At 44.5% G+C, this 20,754-nt stretch overlaps 1 pseudogene; it reads right to left on the minus strand.

Moving 5' to 3' along the window:
* The window catches only part of LOC104847135 (class I histocompatibility antigen, Gogo-OKO alpha chain-like), a 49,745-nt pseudogene extending 31,790 nt beyond the window's left edge, over positions 1-17,955 (minus strand).
* Between the last annotated feature and the right edge of the window lie 2,799 nt (positions 17,956-20,754).

The raw sequence follows: 20,754 nt of genomic DNA on the forward strand, positions 1-20,754 counted from the left end.
GAAGTTACTTCTTTCCTGTTCTCAGAAAGTTTGTTAACTAGTTCAAGCGTTGTTTCAAGTAGGTCAATATTGTAATAAAGATCTTATGGCTCGCACAGATGTTCCAGGAAATATGTGACTTTTGTGGTTAGTTGGACTGTCAGAAGATGTGCCTCAACTCCCTTCAAAGATGTTTTTTCCGACTTCCTTACAACGCATTGTACTTTTCCGTAACCTTGTTTTAACTAACCCAAACGTCAACCGGTCAGAAATGTTTAAGCTAGCTCCTATGCTTATGTTTTTTTGCCTTTATAAACCCCTGTGATTGAATAGTTCAGGGGCACACTCGGCAAATTGCTTTCACTTTGTGTTTTCCCGCAGCTTCAACTGTTTGAATTTTCAATGAATATCTTTACTTTCACCTTAATAGAGTCAGAGAGTTTCTCTCTACAATACTTCCAGAGTCTTCCTCAAATCCCAAACCGGTTACAACAAGTAGAGACTAGAAAGGCTGGTGAAGCAGAAAATCTTAAACTTCTAAACATTTACAGGACAGAAGACTGGTCTCTCCATGCAGATAGGCTTGGGAGATGGTTATGCCATTAAAACCAGCTAGACCCACAGTCCTGAAGCCAAAGGCAGATGCCTGAAGGTTTACAGACAGAGGGAAAAGTGACTATACATTCAAAAAGGCATTTGTGCCAGTGGGAGTCAAAGTGGGTAGGACCATGAGAGTGATGGAGAGAAGAGAGCTCCTGGCCCAGGAAAGCACAGGTTAGTCCCACTCCTGTCTACTTATCAAAGAAACGTACTTCCTGTTAGGCAGTTCTGGACACATAGCAGGGGATCCTCACTTGGTGAGTCAATGGTCCCTAATCCTAGTCTTAGACACTGGGTCACAGAGACCTATCGATACCATTCCCTACCTGTGAAATGACACCCCACTCCCCACACAGACATACACTTTACACCCCTACTTCTGACTTCTGTCTCCCATTAGTTCTGCTTGGCATCCTGTTTACCTCCTCTTCATAGTTACTGCCTGCAAGCCCGTGAGGTCAGAAGCAGAAGGATGGAAGGGGCAGAATGGAAATGAACCCTGAGACAGGGAGAGGGCAACGTAGGTCAGGAAAGGTTGCAGCCTCTCTTCCTTAAGATTCCTGCCAGGCAGGTGAAGGGAACTGGTTCTCCAGCTCAGACAGAGAAAGGAAATTGTTGAAACCTCCTCCAGGACGAGTTTCACAAGGATCCCCAGACTCAGCCAGAAGGAGTGTGTTTAAAATGCAGATGCCCAGCCCCCACACCCCAAACCTTGATCATTCACTGAGGGTGTGACCCAGAAACATGGATTTTTAATACCCCAGTGATTCTTACAGACATCAATAACACGCCATTGCCAAATTACCACACAACACAGATCCGTTCAGTAGGTCCTTCGCTCTGTATTATTTCAAGCAAACCGAAGCATCTTGCCACAAATAACCACAGTCAAGGCAAAAAGGTAAGAGAAGAGTCTGGACAAAGTCCTTTTGAGGTGGAAGGAGGAGTTGAAATGCCCTCAATAAATTGCAGTCTTTTTTCCCAATCTTCTGTCAACTCCTGATTATCCAAGCAGAGATAATCCAAGTTGTTTTAGTTTGGTTTGGCATGCCTCATGTCACCTTTATTTGACAACCTATGTACCCTGCAGTGGTTTATTTTGGCCTAATGGTAAAATAATTTGTGTTCTCTGAAAAGGAGAATGGCAAAGGATGAAGGATGGCCACAAAGAAGCAAAAGGCTGGCTCTTCTGAACATGAGTTCCAGTCCAGGTGCACATACATGAAAGGAAGTTTCCTATCTGGCCTCCCCTACAGATACCATCTTTTCTACCCATTCTCAGGATGAGAAAGACTCCATTACCTTTCTTCCTTTCTGGCTTGGATACCTCAGCTACGTAACAAGGCTGACACCTTGAGGGCAACTACTTAATAGCCTTCTTTAAGGCCAGGGCTTTGGACAGAGACACTTTCTCTTTCCTCTAATACCTGACCCTCTCTCTTACCAGTTCTTCCGGGAAAGCAGTGAAAGTGTACATGTGTCTGTAGGATCTCTTCCGCCTTGTCTTTGGAGAGGAGCAAGGTGATCAGCTTTCTTGGAGACAACCAACTATATGGAGGCAGGCAATAAGTCAGCTCTGCCGAAAGGCTGGGCGGGAAAGTAGGTTCTTCTGTTCTTTCCTTCCACCCTGATTCCTTGAGCACATTCCTACTTCTGGCCAATCCTACTCATAATGGTAACCTTAGCCTGGGAATGGAAGACCAAAGAAACTCGCTCTCTAATCTAACCTTCTTAATGCCCAATCTCTGCCCCAGAAATACTCTTCCACTTCTAGAATAATGAGAGCAACTGTCATTCATATTTGTTAAGCCTAGAGGTACACAGACCTCAGCCATCTTCCTCAAGAAACAAGACTATTATGGGCCAAAAAAGCCCCTAAAAGATATATTGGGGTTTCTGTTTCCTCCTCCAGCTTGAGGAAGACAGATTCCCTCCTATGGACTTTTTGTTTCTGGAAAAGTCTCTCCTTCCTTCCCAAATCATCCTTGTGCAATAGAAAACTTGATGGACTTCAGAGGAGGCAATTCCCTGGGAACTGGCAACTCACCGCTACAGTTAAGAGAGGGATGCAGTTGTGCTCTCATCCCAGCTCAGTCCCATGCCTACAAGAAAACCAGCCTAGAAACCAAGGTGTTTCTCGTAGGCAAATCAGGACTGGAACCAGGCAGACAGGAGGACGTTCCTGAAGGGTATAGGAAGGAAGGCCCACAGCTCTTGACTCTTTCTTACCCCAATTATTTCCACGTCCCTTTTTTTTTTTTATCTACCTGTTGGAAACCCTGGTGGCACAGTGGTTAAAAGCTATGGCAGCTAACCAAAACGTCGGTAGTTCGAATCCAACAGGTGCTTCTTGGAAATCCTGTGGGGCAATTCTACTCTGTCCTATAGGATCACTATGAGTCACAATTGACTAGATGGCAATTTTTTTTTTTTAAATGTACCTGTCACTTCCAATCTGTAGGGGGCCTAACGGTAAGTGGCCCAGCATTCTTCTGACCAGCCCAGATGCCTGGGTAGAATAGGGATCAAAGTTTCTCAGTGAAAGTACTAGTGAAGGTGTAGATATGGGAGCAGTCAGTAACACTGTAAAAAGGCTGTGCCAGCTTCATAGTCTAGGAATATGCTCGCCCTCTTGGGTTTCACCTTGATGTGCAAAGGGGTAAAAGGCATGGTGGTGTCTGCATATTTGCCCCCATTCCACATTCACACCCACCAGTAGACAGTATCGGGGAGTGGAGTCAGCTTATCCTTTCTTTTCACAGAGTCCTAGCACACACTCACTGCCCAGTGGGTCTTGTCACCCACCTCCACCTCTCAGTAGTGTTTACCTGAGGTGAAATCCTCAGTAGTCAGGAGGCAAGGGTAGAAGGTGAAATGACATGGTGTATCAGGGAGATCCTGGAGTCCTGTCTCCATGACCTTGACACTCACATGCTCTTCTGACAGGACTAGGCCAAGTTGAGCAGTCTCAGGGTCATGTCCACTGGTGGAAGAAGCCGGAGTGGGGAGCTAGATGAGAATGGAAATAGCTAATCGTTCCTGCCTTGCTCTACTAGCCTGCCTTTACAGAGCCTGTTCTCTTAAAGGTCCCCTGAACAACATGGTTTGGTTAACTTTCTCCATCCAGGATGTTACCTAAGAGAAGGAAGGGGACAATGGCTTCACTTTTCACCTTGATCCTAATATAAACAGATAATGATCTCTTGACTCTGTAAGGGAAGGTGGTCTAGGTTCCAGCCTTGTCCTTTCACCATCCCCCTCTGACATCATCTATTTCACTGTGTGGAGAAGAGCTAGGCACAGTCAAGGACCAGAAAGAATGGAATGTGTTAAGAAGGATAGAGAGCAAGGTAGCATTAAGGTCTAGGGGTACAGTGACCCTGTGTCTGCTTTCCTGGAACAGTCTGGTTTATACCTATTTTCCCTGCATAAATATCAATAGCACTACCTTTTGCCCTTAAGAGTGTTACAGTTTAGTCACTCTACCTGATAACTTGGGCAAATTATTTAACTTCTCTGGGTGCCTATTTAGAAAAATACAGACATAAGACTAGATGACATCTAAGGCTTCCTCTCCCTTGATTTCTATGACTCAACTGAGAGTGACATTGAAAGCCAAGTAAAGGGGCGGGGTGAGTATGAGCATGGAAAGTGACAGAGGAGTAACCGAAGTCCAGCTGAGATACGACGTAAGGATTTTCTTTTATCTGATGAATCCCTCTTCTAGTTTTCTTTTGGGAGAAACTTACTGATGAGATGTTTAAGGATCTTTCTCAGGGCAAGGTACTGTCAAAGGAAATTGCTGAAGTTCTTCTCCAGCTCTATGGATACAAAATTCACCTTCATGGTCTTCACTTTCTCACATCTAGGAGTAGTAGGGAGATAGGAGAAGAGAGGGCAGGGTCGGGGGAAGCTCTAGTCAAGTATTCAGATGCTGTTTTCTTTAAATAGAAACTAAAATTTTTCATCGTTCCACTTTCTCCCCTATGATTGTTAAGGTTGTGTGTCAACTTGGCTGGGCCATGATTCTCAGTAGTTCGGCAGTTATGATATAGTTTGCCAGTTGTATAATGGTGTAATCACCTCTATGGTGAGATCTGATTTAATGTGATCACCTCCATGAGGAGATCTGCTGTAAGTATCCTATCAGTTGAAAGGTAGTTTTCTTGGGGTTGTGGCCTGCATCCAATACAGGTGGACTTTCTGGCAAAGCTCGAGGGCTTTTCCTCACTCTGACTCCTGTAGCTAGCTCCTTCTCATCTGACCTCTGATTCTTGGAACTTGAGCTAGCAGCTTACCTGCCATCTTACTTGCCAATATTGGGATTAATCAGCCTCTATAAGCGAGAGGCCTGCTGTCTGATCGTCCACTCTTGGATTCACCAGCCCTTGTGGCTATGTCAGTCAGGAGAAGCTTCCGTCCTGACCCATGAACTTGAGACTTTCTAGCATCTACAACTGTGTGAGCCATTTCCTTGACATAAATCTCTCTCTATATTATATATATATTTATATGCTGCACTGGTTTTGCTTCTCAAGAGAACTCAACCTAAGACATCCCCCTTCCCTGAAGACAAGTACTTACCTACTGTTTTCTTTACCAATCTATGGAGAGCCATGTAGTCCCCTGGGCAGAGCCTTACCTTAAGAATGAGTCTCAGAACATTCTAGGAGTGTGTAATAGATTGAATTCTGTACCCTCAAAATATGTACCATGATTCCCAGTGTTGTGTAATTGTCCACCATTTCGTCATCTGATGTGATTTTCCTATGTGCTGTAAATCTTACCTCTATGATGTTAATGAGGTAAGATTATAGGCAGTTATGTTAATGAAGCAGGACTCAATCTACAACATTAGGTTAGGTCTTAAGTTAATCTCTTTTGAGATATAAAAGATAAATGAGCAGAGAGACAAGGGGGACCTCATACAACCATGATAGTAGTGCCAGGAGAAGAGCGTGTTCTTTGGACCCAAGGTCCCCAGGCAGAGAAGCTCCTAGACCGGGGGAAGATTGATGATAAGGATCTCCCTCCAGAGCCAATGGAGAGAGAAAGGCTTCCCCCGGAACTGGCTGAATTTGGACTTCTAGAAGACTAGACTGTGAGAGAATAAACTTCTGTTTATTAAAGCCATCCACTTGTGGTATTTCTGTTATAGCAACACTAGATAATGAAGACAGAATTTGGTACTGGGAGCGGGGTGCTGCTCTAACAGATACCTAACATGTGGAAGCAGTTTTGAAACTGTAAATTCGTAGAGGGTGAGTTTTAAAGTGCCTGATAGTAAAAGACTAGAATGCCTTGAAGAGACTTGGTGGAATTATAAACATCAGAGACAATTCTGGTGAGGACTCAGAAGGAAGTGAGGAAGACATTAGAGACAGCATAGATGGCAAGAAATAGAAATGGCAGGAGCAGAACCCAGAGACAAGTACAAGATGACTCTGGAGCTGACCCATGGAGTGAGAGAGCTGAGTGACTTTGAACAAGAGGCTTCCTGGTGGAGTGGGGTGCCTTCAGGCACTTACTGATAGAGCTAAAGAGCTTTGGAACACTTGCCCCAGCAGGGCAGATGTGGCCAGAGAGCCCCAAGGGGCTGAGAAGCCAAGGAACCAGGAAGCAGAAACTGAAGAGACAAGCAACACAGGAAGCAGAGCTGCCTCAGTCTCAAAGGGTAGGGCCACTGCCTCTGGGGTCTCAAACATTGGAGCCATGGACTCTGGGGCCACCCAAGTTCGAGGGAGCAGAGTTGCCATTCCAGTGAGCCTGAAAGGTGGAGCTGAAGTCCAGGGCCAAGGAGACTCCACTCAGAATCCAGAGAGTGTGGCCAACACCCAGTGTCTGGAGACAGGGCCATTGCCTAAATTGTCACAGAGAACTGAGGGTTATTTTCAAGCCTTGAGAGCTAAAGTAATGTGTTCTGCTGACTTGATTTGTGCCTGTTGACCTTTCTTTCCCTCCAATTTCTCCAATTTGTAATGAAAATGTCTAGCTTGTGTCTGTTTCATCATTGTACTTCGGAAGCAGATAACTTGTATTCTAAGATTTCATAGATGAAGAGGAATTTTTGGATTTTGGAATTGGAGTTAAGACTTTTTCTATGATATGATGGGGTGAATATGTTTTACATGTGGCAAGGACATGAATTTTGGGGGACCAAAGGGTAGAGAATACCATGGATTCAATTATGTCTCCCCAAAATATATGTCAACTTGGGTAGGCCATGATTCCCAGTATTGTGTGATTGTCCCCCATTTTGTCATCTGATGTGATTTTCCTGTGTTGTAAGTCCTACCTCTATGATGTTAATGAGGCAGGATTTGAGGCAGTTATATGAATGAGGCAGGGCTCAATCTACATTAGTTTAGGCCTTAAGTCAATCTCTTTTGAGATATAAAAAAGAAATGAGACAAGGGGGACCTTATACCAACAATAAAGTAGTGCTAGGAGCAGAGTGTGTCCTTTGGACACGGGGTTCCTGTGCAGAGAAGCTCCTACACCAGGGAAAGACTGATTACAAGGACATTCCCCCAGAGCTGACAGAGAGAGAAAGCCTTCCCTGGAAGCTGGTACCCTGAATTTGGACTTCTAGCAGACTAGACTGCGTGAGAATAAACTTCTGTTTGGTATTTGTTATAGCAGTGCTCGATAACTAAGACAGATGTTTTTATATTTCAAGCATAATGATAAATATCCTTCCCGGTCCCCCAACCCCTTCCTCCTTACATCCTGTTTGGACAAAATTATACCCTACAGGACAGAATGGAATCTAGTTCTATATTATCATTCTCTTTACCAAGGAAGTTCCAATGATTTGCCCTCTAATTGCCATCATGGGACAAGGAAACTACTGCCATAAACTACTCAAATAGTGCATGAATTTCCCACCCTTACTCCCTTGATTCTACTGTACCCTTACTTTCTAAAAAAAAACAAACCAAACCCAGTGCCTTCGAGTTGATTCCAACTCATAGCCACCCTATAGGACAGAGTAGAGCTGCCTCATAGAGTTTCCAAGGAGCACCTGGTGGATTCAAACTGCTGACCCTTTGGTTAGCAGCCATAGCCCTTAACCACTCTGCCGCCAGGGTTTCCCCTTAGTCTCTAAGCCAAGACCAACTCACTCAAAGAAATGCAGGAAATCACCTACTTTTCCAGGGTACTTTTGACATCCTAGAGGGAAGGAGAAAAGAAAGCAATGTTGGTCCTGGTATTCAAGGATCCTGAAGGCCAAAGGTTCAGCCCTCCCCCATAAAGTTCTATATCTATAAAATAGGCATGGGAAAAACTAAGGGTCAGGATCCAAGGGGAAGAGCACCAGAGGGACCCGAGTGCATCTTTCCCAACTGAATCCCCACTTTCAACTGTGGTCATCATGAAGCTTCGTAGTTGATATCACTTCCAAGTGGTTTCTTCTGTGTTTGTTCCTCAGTGACAATGGGAGCTCACTGCAAGAGACAGGGATTTTGTGTCTGCTCTTTACCGTGTCCCTGAGGTACCAATCACATATAGTTCGGTCCTCTTGAGGATCAGTAGACAATTCCAAATAGTTGGCATAGGAATGAGTCAAAACTTCCTGTTGTGGTTTGGTATTCCTCCTCTGGTATTGGTAAATAAGCATTTATAATTGTGTGTCAACCCCTGAGTTGAGAATACTTGGGGTCAAGAACACAAAGAATTCACCATAGGGCCTGTAAAATTATGTTCACAGTAGTTTCATTAGCAAAAGGCTGATGTCTTAATTTCTTTAGTGATGCTGCAACAAAAGCTACCACAAATGGGTGGCCTTAAAGATCATAAACTTATTTTCTCACAATTCAGGAGGCTAGAAATCTGAATTCAGGGCATAGCTCTAGGGTGGAAGCCCATCTTTCTCTATGTCAGCTGCCAGCAATCCTTGGAATTCCTGGGCTTGTAGATGCACCTGCCATGTGCATTCATCTTTACAAGGCATCTTCACCATGCGTGATGCTTAAATTGTGCAAATTGGCTGGTCAGTGATTCTCAGTGTTTTGGCAGTTATGTAATATTGTAATTTGGCAGTTCTGTAAGGATGTGTTTTGGCAGTTATGTAATGATGTAATTTGGCAGTTATGTAATAATGTATTCATACTCCGTAATGTGATCCGATGTGATCAGCCAATCAGTTGTAAGGGGAGTTTCTTTGGCGGTGTGGCCTGCATCCAACATATATATGGATGTTTTGGCAAAACTCATATGCTGGCTTTGGATCCTGTGTTTGGCTCGTCATCACCTGCCCTCCAGTTCTTAGAATTTGAGCCTGTTGTTTGCTGTATTGCCTGCTAATCTTGGATTCCTCAGCCTCCACAACCAGTGAGCCAACAGCCTGCCATCTGACCTGCTGATCTTGGGTTCCTCAGCGCCTGTAGCTATGTGAGTCAGAAGTCTCCAGCCTGACACCTGACCCACGGACTTGGGCCTTGCCAGCCTCTACAACTATGTAAGCCATTTCTTTAGATAAATCTCTCTCTCTCTATTTCCCTCCTTCCCTCTCGCTGTCTCTCTACATATATATATATATGCCATACTTTTGCTTCTCTAGAGAAACAAACCTTAGACATTTGATACCAAGAGTAGTTCTACAGAAACAAAATCATAAGGATGAGTTTTCTAATTGATTCTCAATTCTGACTAGTCTTAAAGGATTTTTTTCTTACCTTATTGCTCTAGCCAGGACTTCCAGCACAATGTTAAACAGGAATGGTGATAAAGGGCATCCTTATCTTTTTCCTTTTCTCAGGGGAATGCTTTCAGTCTCTCTCCATTGAGAATGATGGTGGCTGTTGGTTTTGTATAGGTGACCTTATCATGTTGAGGAATTTCCCTTCTATTCCTTTTTTATTGAAAGTATTTATCAGGAATGGGTGTTGGGCTTTATCAAATGCCTTTCTGCATTGATTGAGATGATCACGTGATTTTTTAAATTTTGTTTTATTTATGTGGTGGATTACATTGATTGATTTTGTGATACTGAACCATCCTTACAAACCTGGTATGACTCTCACTTGGTCATGGTGTATTATCATTTTTTTTTTTTTAACTTGTTGCTAAATTCTATTGGCTAGAATTTTGTTGAGGATTTCTGCGTCTATATTTCTGAGAGATATTTGTCCGTAATTTTCCTTTTTTGTGATGTCTTTGCCTGCCTTTGATATCAGGGTTATGCTGGCTTCATAAACGAATTTGAGAGTATTCCTTCCTTTTCTATGCTCTGAAATAGTTTGAATAGTACTGGTGTGAGCTCCTCCATGAATGATACAATTCTCCAGTGAAGCCATCTGTGTCAGTGCTTTTTTCTGTTGGGAGTTCTTTTTATTACTTCTTCAATCTCTTCTCCTGTCATGGATCTGTTGAAATTTTCTGTCTCAGTTTGTGTTAGTTTAGATAGGTAGTTTGTTTCTAGAAATTTGTCTATAGGTTCTCTAATTTGTAGGAGTATAATTTTTCATAGTATTCTGTCATGATCCTTTTTATTTCAGTTGGGTCTGTTATAATGTCCTGTCTCATTTCTTATTTGGGTTATTTGCTTCCTCTCCTCTTTTTCTTTTGTCAGATTGGCCAATGGTTTGTTGATTTTGTTGACCTTTTCAAAGAACCAACTTTTGGCCTTGCTGATTCTTTCTATTGCTTTTCTGTTCTCTATTCCATTTATTTCTGTTCCAATCTATATTAGTTCCTTTCTTCTGGTGCCTAAGGGCTTCTTTTGCTGTTCTCTTTCTATTTGTTCAAATTATAGGGCTAGTGTTTTGATTTTGGCCCATTCTTCTTTTTTGATGTGCGTGTTTACTGCTACAAAATTGACCTCCGAGCACTGCCTTTGCTGTGTCCCAAAGGTTTTGGTATAATGTGTTTTCATTCTCATTTGATTCTAGGAATATTTTTATTCCCTTTTTGATCTCTTCTATTACCTATTTGGAAACACTGGTGGCGTAGTGGTTAAGTGCTACGGCTGCTAACCAAAGGGTTGGCAGTTTGAATCTTCCAGGTGCTCCTTGGAAACTCTATGGGGTAGTTCTACTCTGTTCTGTAGGGTTGCTATGAGTTGGAATCAACTCGACGGCACTGGGTTTCATTTCTTTGGTTTATTACCTATTTGTTTTTAAGCAAGGTGTTATTTATATCCATGTATTTGATCTTTTTTCCCTTGATGTTCCAGTTATTGATTTCTACTTTTATGGCATTGTGATCAGAGAAAATGTTTTGTATTATCTCAACGTTTTGGATTTTATTGAGGTTGCTTTGTGGCCTAAAATGTGATCTATTCTGTAGAATGTTCCTTATGCTTTGGAAAAGAATGCATTCTTTGATGCTGTCGGGTTGAGTGTTCTGTATATGTCTATGAAGCCAAGTTAATTGATTTGGCTTTTAGGTCTTCTGTGTCTTTGTTGATTTTCTTTCTAGATGTCCTGTCCTTTACCAACAGTGGTGTGTTTTAATCTCCTACTATTATTGTGGAACTGTCTATTTCTCTTTTCAGTGCTTTTAGAGTTTGTTTTATGTATTTTGGAGCCCTGTGTATGGGTGTGTACATATTTATTAAGGTTATGTCTTCTTGGTGGATTGTCTTTATAATGATTATATAAATTTCCTTGTCTTTTATGATGGATTTTGCCTTAAAATCTATATTATCTGAGATTAGTATCACCAGTGTGGTTGGTGAAGTATGTGGGCAGCAGAATGCTGACAGAGAAGAGGGAGTTTGGACTTGCATTGTGGAGATTGTTGGGCTTAGTAAGGAGTTTGGGTTTTGTTCTAAGTGTGATGAGAAACATATGAAGCCATTGACAAGCTTTAAGTAGCAGGATGATAGAATCTGATTTGTGTTTTTCAAAACCACACTGGCTGATGGCTGGAAAGTAGGCAGGCAAGAATTGAAACTAGAGTTCCAGTTAGAAGATCATCGTAGTAGTCCCTAAGACAGGAGGTTGTGGTGTGAACCAGGGAGCAGGCAGTAAAGATGTAAAGAAGTGGAAAAATTCAGGCAATATTTATAAGATAGTTTGTCAGTTTACTAAATATAGATTAGTAAATATATTTTATCTGAGATAAATAAAATCTATTTTATCTGCCCTTTTTTTTTGGTTACTGTTTCCTTGATAAATTTTTTTCTATTCTTTGATTTTTAATGTATTTATGTCTTTGTATCTAAAGAGTGTCTCTTGTGGACAACATATTGATGGGTCGTGTTTTCTTTATCCATTCCATCACTTTCTGTCTCTTTAGGGGGGGTCATGGATTGAACTGTGTCCGCCCAAAATATGTGTCAACTTAGGCCATGATCCCCAGGATTGTGCGATTATACACTATTTTGTCATCTCATGTGATTTTCCTATGTGTTGTAAATCCTACCTTTATGATGTTAATGAGGCAGGATTAGAGGCAGTTATGTTAATGGGGAAGGACTTAATCTACAAGATTAGGTTTTGTCTTAAGTCAATTTCTTTTGAGATATAAAAGAGAAGTGAGTAGAAAGACAGGGGGTCCTCATACCACCAAGAAAGCAGTGGCAGGAGTAGAGCACATCCTTCTTCGATACACATGGCATTCCCATGAGTCAGAATTAACTCAACTGCAACTGGTACTGATACACTTTTTGCTACAGTGACTTAGTGAAAACACTACTTTGCATATAGCATACTCTGTAATGAAGCCAAGATTCTAACCTAGGATTAAAGACTACTCTTTTATACTACACTTCCCCCTAAATATACAGATAACACATCAAGATCAACTACACACAACACAACAGTGGCTATAAAGTAAAATGGGAACAACACCAAAAAATCAAAAAGTCACCTTGATTTTCTTCAGTCTGTGGAAGCTATCAGTTATTTACTTATATGCCTTAAGTACACCTAAATTTCTTCAGTCCACTTTGAATGTTTACATGCAGTATCATTGAGATGACTTACACCATTTGAACTTGAGAGAATTTAAAAGGTTAAAAATAGCACCGTTAGATAGACTTAAGAAGACAAAATAAGGATTAGCACAACTTACCCCAGAGTGAGATACTTTTTCCAGAGTGAGAAACAGATATATGGAATATAATCTGACAATGGCATGTCTACATGAGAATGAATAGAGATGGCTCTTATTCTTTAATTACATGTGGTTTTAATTTTGGCTTTTTAGCTACAGACGTACATTATTTCATGGCAAATAACAGTGATATACTTTCAGTTGAAAAATGTAAGAGGATGTGAGATTTGACTTTTTTGAATGACTGTTATGTGCCCAGAACATAAAGGAACAGGTGAAAATTGAGGAGAGAGGCCTCACATTCCTCCAGAATTGGGGGTAGGAAGCCCTCTCATGCTGAGACTGTGATTAAGTTACACAGAGAAGACAGAGGGCTGAACCCTGAGCCATGCAGGTGAGGGAGTGCTGAAATTGCACAGGGGACCTACTCAGGACAGAAGCCTGGGCCCTACGTAAGCGGGAGAAAACCAAATAATGACACACTGAACTAGAAGGTTTTATTTACTTCTTTACATTTAATTTAGATGTTTACTAGATTGTCACATATTTGTAGAAAAGACTTTATTTCTCCTCAAACCATCTGTAGAAAAATATTCTTCGTTTATTTTCTTAGTTATCTGGTGCTGCTATAATGGAAATATCCCAAGTGGGTGGCTTTAACAAACAGAAATTTATTCTTTCACAGTCTAGGAGGCTACAAGTTTGAATTCAGAGTGCTGGCTCTAGGAGAAAGCTTTCTTTCTGTCAGCTCTGGAGGAAGGTCCTTGTCTCTTCAGCTTCTGCTCCCTGGTTCCTTGGAGATCTCCATGTGCCTTGGCATCTATCTTACCCCATCTCTGCTCACTCTTTTATATTTCAAAAGAGACTTAGTCAAGGTACACCTTACACTAATCCTCATTAATATAACAAAGACTACCTATCTCCAAAAGGGACTACAACCACATGCACAGAGACTAGGATTTACAACACATATTTTTTGGGGACATAATTCAGTCTACTACAAAGACATTCCAGAGCCACCTCTACTGGAATGGAGAATGTCAATCAGGGAAGAGACAGAGGTCAATGCAGGGTGGGGGTCCTGGTGGGTAGGGGTGGGTTAGTCTCCACATTCTCACTTTATGCTGATAGGAATGCAGACACATTCACACAGCCATTGTAGAAAGAGAAGTCAGGGGTTCTTCAATCACAAAGTGGGGTGTGAACAAATTGTGTATCACTTAGTCTCAGGGGTATAGTGAGGGCAATAAGCACCCAGGAGTAATCTCTAAATTATGCCCCCATCATTCAAGCACTCAGGGGCAATCTCTAAGTTATAGCCCCCATCCTCCCCCCACCCCCATGTCAAGATGAGTAGGAGAAGTCAAGCATGCCTGCAGCCCGCACGCGATTTCCCGCTGTGCTTGCTTCTTGGGCAGCAGGCAGGCTGACAGATGGGCTCTGGGGGTTCCCAAGTTGGGGTGGGTAGCAGCATGGCAGGAGTGGTGCCTCCAGGCCAGTCAATCATCCCAGCAGACACTGAAAACTGTGGCAGCAGAGAGCAGTGCAGAAACATGGCTTAAGCTGGCACAGGGTTTCTGGAGCAGCTCAAGTCCTGCATAGTTTGGTCTTGGATGAATCTCTGGACAGCATGGTGTCACCCCCTCTGACGTGTCACCTGGTGCAGTCCACACCCCTGCATTTCCCTACCGACACCCTTGTAATTGCGCCCGGGGGGCAAATGCCCTCCTTTACCCCCACCTCACTATGCTTCGGCTCAGGCCCACTCAAGGCAGTGCTCTCATGGTACAGAAGAAAAGAATCATGAACAAATTAAGGTTAGTCATGGTAGTATTGACACCCTGAATAGGCTGCTGCAATCTCAAAATGCCCAAATCCAAAGAATCCCCATAACCCAGTTGTGTTCCCTCTGCCCCAACACGTCCTCCGTGTCAGGCTCCCCAGCGTCTCACCTTTGTACATCAGATCCCTGGACACTGTCACCATCTGGAGAACAAAATCAGGCTCTGGTTCAAACCCACAAGAGATGAGACTAGGAGAACGGGAATTACGGGGTGAGGAGACATCCCCATGGGCTCCCATCTATACTATTCCAAGGGTCTCAGGATTAGCCTCCCTTCCTTCATACTTAACTTGAAGCTTGAGTGTAGCTCCCTCCTCTTTCACCTGCAGGAAGAAAGAATTCTGTGAGAGATTGGATTGGGGAGGAGGCAGGCCTATGAGGTCCTAGAAGAGCCCACTAGTCCTAGGCCCCAGGCAAGTTTCCAGAACTGTCACTGCAGTACCAGGGCAGGACAAGGAAACACAATGTGCAGGGTCTGTACCAACCACACTCCTGGAAATCTGTCCTCAGCAGGAAACTTCCCCAGTGACCTGCCACTACTGGGAATCAGGTCTCTATCGCAAGAACCATTAAGGTGAAAGATTTGCCCTTCATTCTCACATGTGCTTGACAAAAGAGTAATTGTTAGCACACAGGGCCGCAGACTAGGTTAGCTTGTTTTTGGATGGTGCCTCCCATAATGAGGTAAGTAGGACACAGAAAATCTCCTACCTGGGACTTGAAACTCCCCAGTGGAATGAGAAAACTCAGACCCTACCCCCATCTCTACCTGAGCTCTTCTTCCTGTAGATCACAGCTCTAGCCACAACTCCAAACATAGCTCCCAGGAGAACCAGGACAGCAACAATTCCCAGAACAAGGACAGCAACAATTTCCATGTTGGGGGTGATGGGCCGGAAAGACAGTTCTGGAAAGAGAAAGGAGATGAGGAGCCCTGACTCCTTAAGGGTCTTCAGAAGGGCTCCTGCTGTTCCAGGGAAGAGGCTCCGCCCTCATTTCCCTCTACCTTAGTTATCTAGTGCTCCTATAACAGAAATAACACAAGTGGACGGCTTTAACAAATAGAATTTTTTTTTCTCACAGTTTAGGAGGCTAGAAGTCTGATTTTAGAGTGCCGGGTGTAGAGGAGGAAGTTCTGTCAGTGCTGGAGGAAGGTTCTTGTCTCTTCAGCTTCTGCTCCCTGGTTCCTCGGAGATCTCCATGTGTCTTGGCACCTCTCTTACCCCATCTCTGCTTACTCGCTTATTTAATCTCTTTTATATCTCAAAAGAGACTGACTCAAGACACGTGTTACACTAATCCTGCCCCCCTAACATAACAAAGACAACCCATTCCCAAATGGGATTGTACTAAATGCAAAGAGGTTAGGATTATTGACACATATTTTTGGGGACATGATTCAATCCATAACCTCCTCCTTACCCCATCTCAGGGTGATGGGCTTAGGCAGCCCCTCGTGCTGCACACCGCACGGGTATCTCTGCTCCTCTCCAGAGGGCACCACCACGGCCACCCACTTCTGGAAGGTCCCGTCCCCTGCAGGCCTGGTTTCCAGGTCTCTGTGTCCTGGGTCTGGTCCTCACCGTCCCTTTGCCAGGTCAGGGTGATTTCGGCTGGGTAGAAGCCCAGGGCCCAGCACCTCAGTGTGATCTCACGGTCAGAGATGTGGTGATCAGTCACGTGTGTCTTTGGAGTCACTGAAGGAAGTGTCAGAAAATTCAGGAACTCTGCATTACCTCCCATGGGCTACCTGAGCAGTGCTCATGCGATCATACTGAGAATGGACAGGGCAGTTGGGCTGAGGGAGGGGTTGGGAAATTCAGACTTCAGCCTGGACCAGCGATCTGGGATAATCTCCTATTTCTTGGAGAGTTCTAGAATCAGGGTGAGGCAGCCCAAAGTAGGAGGCTCCAGGTGTCTGACGGGGAGAACAGGGATTTCTAGTTCTGACTTGGGTGGAGGCCGAAAAACTCAGAAAAGCTGGAATCGGACCTTCAGACTCATTGGGTGTGGGGCAGAGAACAAATGCTGAGGGAGAAAAGTTTCTGGTGGCTCCCACAGTCGATTTCAGGATCAAAGGGAACTGCTGATTAGTCAGGAATCATCTCCCCTACTACCTGCCTCCAGAGAAAGTGGATCCCTTAACTGTCTGACAGAAAAGAGGTCTCCTCTGGGCAAGTCACTCTATGTTACAGCATGTAGAAATTCCACACCTATGGGGAGGGTGTATTAGGGCGTCTAGCTCATTTTCCTCCCCTCCTTTTGAGTCGTAGCAAGGGTGACACAAGCCCAGCTCAAAGGGAGTAGGGGAGGCGTCCTGTGGCTCCTAGTACCTGCGCACTGCAGTCTCCTTCCTTTTCTTCAGGTACCTACGGAGCCACTCCAGGCACTCTCCCTTAAAGTAGACCCTCAAGTGCTCTTGCTCTTTGGCCTCCTCCCACTTGCGCTGGGTGATCTGAGCGGCCATGTCCGCTGCTGTCCAGGAGCGCATGTCCTCATTCAGGGCGATGTAATCAGCGCCGTCGTAGGCCGGTCGATAGAAACCACGGAGGAGGCGTCCATCAGGCCCCAATTCACAGCCGTACATTCTTTGTAAGTTGTGAGACCCTGGCCCCGCCCCCGAGGTCAGCCCCGCCCCCATGGTCAGCCACACCCCGCGGTCAGCCCCGCCCCCGCGGTCAGCCATGCCCTCACAATGGACGGTGATGTCAGAGTCAATTTGGTTCTAAACTGTAAAGGAAATCAGAGCAGAGCTTGTCTACCCTTTCCTGGTCCAAGGGCCTAGCGGGTCACGGGGACTCAGGGTGAGGCTCAGACCAGAGACTCGGGGCGACCCCTGGTCGTCCGTGGGGGCGAAGGGACTCGTGACCTACGACCCTGGCCCGGCACCACTCACCAGACTCCTTAAGGTTGTAGTAGCCGCGCAGGTTCCGCAGTCCCACACCAAACGATCGCGCAGAAACCTTGTAGACCCGCGCGTTAAGGTCCCAATACTCCGGCCCCTCCTGCTCCATCCATGGCGCTCGCGGCTCCTCCCTCGGATTCGCGGCGTCGCTGTCGAACCGCACGAACTGCGTGTAGTCCACGTAGCCGAAGGCGATGTACGGGGGCTCCCCGTGGTCGGGCCGGTTCACAAGCTGTGTCGAAATACCTCAGGGAGTGGGAGCCTGGCGGCGAGGAGCGGTGCTGAGACCACCGACACCCCCTTCCACGCGCGGCGCCCGGGTCCGGGTCGATCGGGGCGGAGAGGAGCGAGGGGCTCCTGGGCGGAGAAGGGGCTGCAGGAGGAGTAGGGCCCGAACATAGGGGCGTGAGAGGAGGGGGTAGGGGCGAGGGGAGGGCAGTCAGGACGGGGATGGGGCAGGAGAACGCGGCTTCTCAGAGGTTCCTGCTTCCCCGCCTGACGGTCCCCTCGCTCCTGCCTCCGCAGAGCTCGTTTCCCTCTGGACCTCGCACTCACCGCCCCCCTTCCGCCCCCGGGTCTGGGCCAGGGTCCCTGAGAGCAGCAGGAGGAGGGTCCGGGGTGCCATGACCTGACTACTGGGGTCTAGGGAGAATCTGCATCCTGGCCAGATGGAGCGAACACCCCGATTATGGGAAAACGCGGTGATTGACTTCTCCAGAAATCGGAGACCCAGTTGGAGTGAGGACTGGGGCCGCTTCATGTGTGTCCAGGTGAAGGAACTAACACAGGTTGTGAGAGGGAAAAGTAAAACTGGGAGACTGAGAAACCACAATGCTAGGCCTCTCCACCCCTGACGCCGCCATCCGGGCCTCAAAGGCAAGTTCAGGTACTGGGACTGCCCTGACCCCGGTCCTCCTGCTCTGAGCCTTTGCTACACTGTGTCCTTGAGTCCTGGGCCGGGGCCTGCTTAAGTCAGAGGTCCTTTTTAGTTTCAGAATCTCTATGTTATTGTCCTTGCGTGCTCTGGCGTGGATTCATAGAGGCCCTACATGACAATAGAACTGCCCCATAGGGTTTCCTAGGCTGAGGAGCAGATCGCCAGGCCTTCTCTCTTGTGGAGCAGCAGGTGGGTTCCAACCACTGACCTTTGGATTAGCAGCCAGGAGCTCAACCATTGTGCCACTAGGGCTCCTTAGAATTCCTATTCGCTCTTACAAATTAGTGAAGAACCCAAAGTGATTTTGTTTATGTGCGTTATGTCTGTCGATATTAACCATATGAGAAATTAAAAATATTAAATTACATTAGAATGACAATAACCCATTAAACATTAACGGACATAATATAGTTTCATGAAAAATATTTTTCAAAATAAAACAACGTAATGAGAAGAGAAGAGTGGGTCATTTTACATTTTTGCGTGGCTGTTTTTAATGTGTCAATAGAAGGCTTCTGGTTTTTCATATCAGCTCCAATCTGTTGGAATCCCTGGTGCCTTAGTGATTAAGTGCTAAGGCTGCTAACCAAAAGATTGGCAGTTCAAATGCACCAAGTGCTCCTTGGAAACTCTATGGGGCAGTTCCACTCTGTCCTATAGGATCGCTATGAGTCAGAATCAACTGGACAGCAGTGGGTTTGGTTTTGGTCAATCTATTGCTTTGTTGAGGTATATACAGAAAAATCCAGTGTCGCACAAATATGAAGTTGGAAAAGGGAGGAGCATTATTAATACCTTTCCAAGTAATTGTGACTGTTCATCTTTGATACTTCACTAAAGCTATGGAAGTGGTAGTTTCTTAAAGGTTAGCTACAATTGGAAAACCTACTATTGAATATTTCATATTCTGTTCATTAAAACCCATAGGTCCATTTTACACATTGAATGAATCTTGTACTAAGGCAAGAGTTTTTTTTAAAGGCATCCGTTAGTTCACTGAGTATGCATGTCTTCTCATGTTGACACATTTCATTACAAAATGTCAAAAGGCCACATTTTGTTAATATTATCACTCATTCCGGCTGAAAAGTTTGTAAATTTTGGAAAGCTGTCATATTTGTGGTGGATACAAGTTTTCCAATATTCTAATCTCTTGAGAGATTACATTTTACCATTACCAACAATACTGTCAGTTGGTTTCCCTTAAACGACAAGCTTACCAATTGTTCATTTTTGAGAGAGTGTCAAATATCCAAAATAGTTTCTGTCATTCCTTCTTTCAAGTAAAAATTATATTCCATTAAAAAAAGGCAAGTTCAGCTCACACAAATTATTTTCCTTGAGACAAACATCATACTTTGGAATGTAGGAGAAGTGCTTTATATACAAATGTCTTAGGCTGGGCTCTCTAGGGAAGCAAAACCAGTGAAGCATTTCTCTCTCTTTCACGAGAGATTTGTATCAAGGAAATGGCTCACATGGTTGTAGAAGCTGCAAAGTTCCAAGTCTGTGGGTCAGACTGGAGGCTTCTCTGGATGCGCATAGCTGCAGGCGCTGGTGAACCCAAGATCCAGACCATGGGGGCTGACGAATCCGAAGATTGGTAGGCAAGCTGCTAGCTCAAGTCCCCAGAATCAGAGGCCAGACAAACAGAAGCCAGCTGCAAGATCCAGAGTGAGCAAAAGCCTGAGAGCCTTGCCAGAAATTGCACCTTCATTGGATGCAGGTCACACACCCAAGGATATTTCCTTTCTACTGATTGCCTACTCACAGCAGTTCCCATCATAAAGCTAATCACATTATATCAGACCTCATCATGGAGGTGATCACATCATTATATGACTGCCAAACGACATTGTAACTGCCAAACCACCGAGAATCATGACCCAGCCTAGTTGACGCACAACCTTAGTGATCATATTCCATCCCTTGTCAACCTGGCACCTGTATACATCTTAACCCATAAGTAATCTCTGAATAATTATAAAGTCTCACTAGCCCCTAACGTGATACAAATGACATGTATACAACCAGAATTGCACTAGCCCAGTTTCCATCTTATATTTTACAAGAAAACAAAAATGCTTAATGCACTCATATAAGGTGGAATACCGATAACAATTACAGTCCTTGTTTCAGCAACTGGTCACATGGTCATAACTGGTATTTTGAACTACCTTCTTCTACCACCCACTCCATATTCCCTTTGCCCTCAGCAAGCACCTTAGCTGGTTGTGGTTCTTTGCTTGGTTGTGGTTCTTAGTATTCTTGAAGGGTCTGGGCAATTAGTAGTCATGTTGGAACTGGGTTGCTGTAGTCTTCCATTGTCATTTATCACAGGGCATGGTAGTACTAAGAGATGCCCTAAAGGATCTCTTGCATTCCAGAAATACTCTTCTTTGCCTCTATTATGTAATATCAATCTGATTTCCTCTTGGTAATCAGGATCAATCACACCAGCCAGTATGATAACTCCCTTTTTGCCTT

This window comes from Loxodonta africana, chromosome 1, assembly GCF_030014295.1.
Source record: "Loxodonta africana isolate mLoxAfr1 chromosome 1, mLoxAfr1.hap2, whole genome shotgun sequence".
NCBI lineage: Eukaryota > Metazoa > Chordata > Mammalia > Proboscidea > Elephantidae > Loxodonta > Loxodonta africana.